Below are 6,936 nucleotides of genomic sequence, written 5' to 3' on the forward strand. Positions count from 1 at the left end.
TGATCCACCAATTCTTAGAAAACCCTCCCCACACTAAGATAACACAAATCCTTTTTGGAACAAGCTTGGGGTCTCAACAAATAACTTCTTTCATATTTTGGCCCAGGCATGATCTTCTGGGTTTGGAGGGTAAGGTGAGAACCCATTATCTTTCTTGATCCTAGACTGTTCTGTGTGAGCATCTACACAGTCCTCCCCTCCCTCAGTCTGTCATTGATCTCACCTTCCCACACCCTTCTCTTTTCCATCTTAAAGGAACTAAATATATTTCTTATATTTTCTCTCAGTCTGGACACAACTTAGCAATAACATAGATCCACTTTTGAATCTTGTGATCAGCATTTTAATATTTCACAAAGTAGACATCTATTTTAGTTTAGTGATATTGACATAAAAATAGAGTGTGCAGATGTAGTAATCTGTTTAGCTAAACCGTGCTTAATGCTATACAGTAACTGTGAGGGTTTTACTTCTCTGGACCAGTAACAGTACCTTTAATAATAAAAATACAAATAAATAATAATAATAGAAAAGAAAGTATAGACTGAGAGCTCTGCTCCACATTCCTATCTCCTATACTTATACACTGAAAGCAATCTTGTTGACGGACTCCCTAAATAGTATGCATATATCCCCACCCCTTCTTCAATCACAAATGATGTCTTCCTGATAACCTATCTTGCAGCTGGTTCCCCCACTTTCACAGACTATCTACCGCCTGTCCATTCAGACAGGCTTGCCTGAAAGCAGCTGCCCACCGCCTCATAATTAGTGGTCAGAAAAACAGTGGGCAGAGGGAAGGTTGAATGGGTAATGCAGGATGCATTATGGTCCCGTATAGAAGAGTCATTTGGGGGAAGAGTTGGGAAAGGAGCCCAGTTTGGATGGTATAAACTCCCAAGAGAAGGATGAGAAGACATGTTGACTGAGTAGACACTCCTTCCAAAAGATTTTGCTGAAAAACCAAGTGAAGACAAGAAATATTAGCTGACCAATGATACAGTGTCAAAGAAGAGGCGTTTGTTTATTTTCAGTTTTTATAGAGGCAGTGGAGGGAGGTACGAGGTAGAGCAGGTGAGAGTTTTGTCCATGAGTAGCTGGAGAAAGGAGACCCAGGACCCAAGTGGCAAAGTTAGCCTTAGACCAGAGCATGACCCAATAGTTCATGATTCACATGGAAAAGTCACCCCTTCTTCCTACTGAATTTGGAAAGGTATTCCTCCCATGTGAGAGTCACAATAAGACACTTAGAACTGTTTTGACAATAAGATATTAACAGATTGTACAGGGTAAAACTTAAAATTTTAGAGAAAATTTAAAAATTGAAACCCCAATAAAGAGATAAAAGTCTAGTAAACGCTAGAACCAAATCACATTTAAAAATGATGAATGACAACAAAATAAGCTAAAAATAAAGAATAAAATTGGATGCAGGATATATGAAGTATTAGGTTAACATAAAGAATACAACCAATGAGATGAAGGAAGAAAAAGTTGTTCTTAAAGAATGGAAATTCAGAACTGGGGGCAAAAATTTAATAAAAAGTACACTAGAAAAAGCATAATAAGGATTTTGGAAGTCAAGGTTGAGGCAAACAGGTCAAAGAAAATGTTAAAGTCTTTGTTTAATTCCTGGGCTAAGGAAAACTTGTGAAGGGTTTTAAGAAAATTAACATTTGGAAATATGAACTGTAAGATCTCTTTCAAGCTATCATAAAATAATTTTTGTGTGGATAAGGAAGAGATTGTTAAAAGTTAATGTGACTCCATCAGACAATGAACCCTTGTGCAACAGGAATAAAATTCCACTGATCAGATTTCCCTCCCTTTCCGATGCGTTGGGAGATGCATTTTTGGGAAGGCATCTTCACGGAACCCATGAAAACACAGAACATGGAGGGTTTACCCAGCACCTCAGCCTAAGGGCAGAACTCTGCTGCATAAACCCCTAAGTGCGCAATCTTGAAATGAGTGCCTGCCACATGAAATTGAGCCCAGGGATCCTTTGAGGGAGGGGGAATTTGCAGATGTGTTTGTGTGAATGAATATAAAAATGTGTACAATCATCAACAAATTCAACAGTTTTTCATTATTTTGTCTGTGGTTCCATTCAACAAATCTAGGTTTTGGTGCTGTACCATTTATTCTCACAACATATAATTTTTAAGTAGTAAAATAAGACAGCAGAGTTTAAGAAATTAATACCCTAATACATCAGTAAAAAACAATAAGTCTATAAGGTAACATCAAAGTGATTTAGCTTTGAGAATCAAAGCCATTAATTCTAGGACATTCTTCTCCAAATAGGGAAAGCAAGATGATGCATAAGTGTAAAGATTTAAGGCTGCAGTGCAAGCCTTTCTTGAAAGCTTCACTAAGTTTCCATTTTCTTTACATTACGGAACTCTGCATGACTCTTTTGTCTCATTGGGGGAAGACTGCAATGAGACCAACAGGACCAATGCTGCCCCCTAGGACTTTGACAATGATGGAAATGTTCTACATCCATGAAGTCCAGTATGGCAGCCATTGGCCTCTTGTGGATATTGAGCACTTGAAATGTGGCTGGTGTGGCAGAGGATCTGAATTTTAAATTCTATTTACTTTTCAGCTTTTTCTTTTTTTCCTTTTGACCCCTTTTGTAGAGCCATTATTAGTCCATATTACAGGTGGAGAAATAAATTTTGGAGTTGAATCTTTGTCTAAGTTCATTGAGGACGCTAGTGACTTCTAAGGCAAATCTCTCTGATGTTCAAAAGGAATTCTCTCATTTTCTATGCTGTCTTTTCTCTCAGCTGACCAATCAAAGACGTTTGCTGCCAGGGCATCAGGAGAGCAATCATTTGATTACATCTGTCCACTAAGACAAAGCATTTCTGGTCTAATTGTGTTAGAATATATCATATTCTATACAATTCTGTTTAACATATTACACATTATATATGTAATATATAGATTAAAAAGCTATGCAAAAATATACAGTCAAATGCATAAAAATTGCATAGATGTGGATCTTCTTACTATTAAATTCCCTCAACAAGAAAGACTGAGGGCCATTCTCTTATCTCTTTCCCTTGAACTCTGTTGCCCTCTGCCTGAGTCCCATGGGATATTTTTAATTGTGTCTACATTCCCATGTTTCCTGCCAACATTTATTTCAGTTATACTACATCTTTATTCAGAAAATAAAACCTAAAGAATTACACCGTAGTGTGTCCAATTCAATATTACACAATGAGATGGAAATCCATTGGAAAAAAAAGTCCTTGTCTGCAAAGACCTTGCAGCTAAGTGGAATATGTAAAAGAAACACAGGAACACAGTGAAAGTTGAGGGAGAGGCATCCATTGAAAGGAGCAGAACTGTGTGCTGCTCAGAAGATGGAGAGATTTTATTCGTTGGTGGGTTGGGAATGGTTTCTTGAAAGGCACAGGATCTGATCTGGGTCTTGAAGCATGGGTCAGATTTGTAGTGATCTAGCTGGCATAGGAGGTGACACTCCAAGCAGCTGGAATAGCGAGAGCAATGTATAGATTATAGGAAAAGAGGGCATAGATGGGAAGACAGGTGTCCAATTTGTCTGGAGCTTAAATGGTAACCCAGCAATGTAAGTTCGGGTGCACTGTGGAGCTGCTGAATGCTAGTGTGAAGACTATTTAATTCGGAGGCAAATGAGAAATAATTAGGGATCTCTTTGACAGCCCTGAGTGAAACACCACACAATACTGAGAATTACAAGAGGTCAGGTTCTCTGATTCTGAGCAAAGTGATTTAAGTGGGTGTATATTTTATAAATATGCCATAAGGGAACAGTTTCTGTCTCCATAGGGGTCCCAGTAGCTGGCTTTCTTTATTCCTATTTCCCTTTTCTGAAGCATTTTTCTGTGGGTAGGAGATACCTGCTGGTCTCTACCCAGTTAGGAGGGCACCTGATGAGAAAACAAAAGCCCCTGCTCCCAATGCAAGATAAAGGAAATAAGACTCTTCTGGAGAAGCCTAGAATGAAAGGAGAGCACCAGGAGAAGTTCCAGCACCATTTCAGGAGGACTCAAAACATGAATCATTGTCCCTCTTCATAAATACTTTGGGGAACAGCTTCTTTTCCAAGGACGGGGCTATCTGATGGCAATGATTTTGACATGGGGTTACAATTTGTAGTAGATGATTTTCTGACAAAGGTTCTGGAAACTTGTTCTTGAAGAAACAGATTGTTGAACCTTCCTATTTGTGGCTGAGTGACCTGGGCCACTAGGCCTGATCAGGTAGAATCTTGTGGAGTATTTCCTGCAAATCTCTCCCCTTGGCAAGGAAGTCAACTGGAGGCTACAGAAAGTCAGCAGTTACCAAACACAGGTCAGCAGATCTCAGTTCAGAAAAGGCAAACAGGAGTCCATTTGTTTGTTTTTCTTTTTCCCAAATCATCTGGTTAACTGAGTTAGAGTTTAGATGGGAAGAAATCCTAATTGTATGATAAACATTTAATCATCTGAGTGCTATCACGTCAACTCAATAGTACAGTTATACAAACAAGAGATTTATAATATTTTTTATTTCTGCTGTTTTCTCAAGTTCCTTCTCTTCTTCCTTCCCACCCCGTCCTTCCTCTCTTCTTTCCTGTTTCCTTATCTGTTTTTCAGTTCCCCTCATTTCTATCTTTTTACTTCAATTACTATAAATGCGAGGACAAAAGATAGGAAGTCAACCAAGTAAATGTAGCTCAAGCTCCCCTGCAAACCCAAGAGACAACAATATTCTCCAGACAATTTCTAATGTGAAGAGACAACATGGCACACGTATGACAAAGGTTTCCAGAGTGTTACCATGGCAGCCTAGTTGTATTATGAATTTCCCTAGGTGTCCAAAGGCTCCCTCTTTTGATTATAAAAGGGTAGCCTGAATTTATATCCTTGAAATAAAGTTAATTCTCCTATTTCTATTTAGAAAGGCACTTAACTTATGCTTCAAGTATAGGTATTGCAGTTTCCTGCCATGAAAAAGCAGTGGGATTTCAGCACTCATTTAGTTTGTTAGGTTGGGTTAAGAAAAAACAAACTCTAAAAACTTCTTCAAGGTCTTAAGCATCTTCACTGTTAATGAGAGGGTGTTTAGTTTTAATGAGCAATTCAAATAATCTATTTAGTCTAGAGAAATAATAAGTAAAAAGCTTCAGTTTATCTTCAAATTATTTCAAGCCTCTTGTTTCTCAGATCCATCTTACCTGGAGCAGGGATCAAGAATAAACGTGGCAATGTGAAGAAAGATAATGGAACCTCATAGCTGACAAGTGACAAATACAGTGACTAGCTAAAGTGGAAGAGCAAATGACATTTTTCCCAGTTTTTATGAAGATTCAGGCAACGTGGTTACTTGCAAAAGTCATGTTTGCAATTCTAGTAAAATTATGCAACGATGAAAATGTCACATCTTTCCTCCCGGGTCTCATGCCTTGCTCTTAGAACATGTAACCCTGAGCTGGTGGTAACATGCCCCAGAAATTGTGATCTTGCTTCCATTTGGGATAGAGAAGTCTTATCCATGAATGGATTCCTTCTGGTAGTGGATATGGATGGGGTGGAGGTATCTTGGTTTTGTCGCCATTTGGTAGTAATCTTATAACATGTAACCAGGGTTTAATGTGTTCCCACTGTGGTCCTTTATACTCCTAATGTCCTATCCTCTCCCAAGAGACAGGAGACAAATCGAGGCCAAAATGGTCTTCAATTCAGTACGCCTGGGGCATATTCAAGCATGGACATGAATTAGGACTTGCTCAGACCAAGAATCTGCATAGATACTCTAGGTGTTTGGACAGGACAGAATAGATTAATTTTTGCCAGTAAGAGCAGAGAGAAAAAGTGAGTTACCTTCAACAGATAAATGACTGCGTGGCACTTGATATTTCATGTAATATTAAACTTCATGTGAACAGCCTCTTAAATTCATCATTAACTAAAAGCCACAGACATCATGAGTTAGGATTATATGTCATTTCTCATCGTCAGAGAAGGAGAATGTTGGGCTAATGTAACTGAGTGGATCCTCACTTTTTTAGATTCTCTGACACTTTTTATGCAAATGAGGATTCTAGGAATTTACCTTTCTGATGTCAGGTTATTCATAGTTTACGATTATTCATGTCCAGAACTCAGGTGACATTTGAAGGAATTTAAGGCAACTTAGCATTTTGTGTGGCTGCAGCTGGCTTTGTTTTTTGTAAAATACCCCTCTGGGGCTATGTGATGGATTACTAAAGAATTAAACTTTGAACTGTAAGAATAAGCCTTCGATAGTAGAAATTTATTCCTTGTCAACTGTATGAGGAAATGCTTTTTGGGGTAGGGATCTTCCTGGAGATGTGAAATCACAGGACACAGACAGCAGCCCTCCACCTCCACTTATGGCTAGAGTTGTTCACAGTAAATCCAAACTACAAATATGAAATAAATGTCTCCTTCTTCTAACAGAGAGCCCAAGGCCCCCACTAAGGGAGGTAAGTTGACATATGAACCAAGGGCATTTCTGTGAAAAAAGATATGTAAAATTGAGTAAAATGTTGATGGTTTTCACCAATGTTGCCATTAAACAATGCAGGTTTTCATCTCTACTGCTGCTAATTTTATGCTCAGTGCATCATTTTAAACTACTAGCATATTCGTGCCTATTGTTGCAAGTGACGAATTGCCACAAGCTTAGTGGCTTCAAACAAAAAACATTTATTATCTTGCAATTCTGGGTATCAAAAGTCCAAAATGGGACTCACTGGGCTAATATCAAGGTTTTAGCAAGACCGTGTTCCTTCTGGAAGTTCTAAGGGAGGATGTGTCTTTTTCTCTTTTCAAGCTTTAGAAGCTGCGCACATTCCTTGGCTGTGGCCCCTTCCATCATCTTTAAAGCCAGCAGTGGCTGCTTAAGTCTGTCTCACACCACATCACTCTG

The sequence above is a fragment of the Equus caballus genome, chromosome 27 (genome assembly GCF_041296265.1).
Source record: "Equus caballus isolate H_3958 breed thoroughbred chromosome 27, TB-T2T, whole genome shotgun sequence".
Classification (NCBI taxonomy): Eukaryota; Metazoa; Chordata; class Mammalia; order Perissodactyla; family Equidae; genus Equus; species Equus caballus.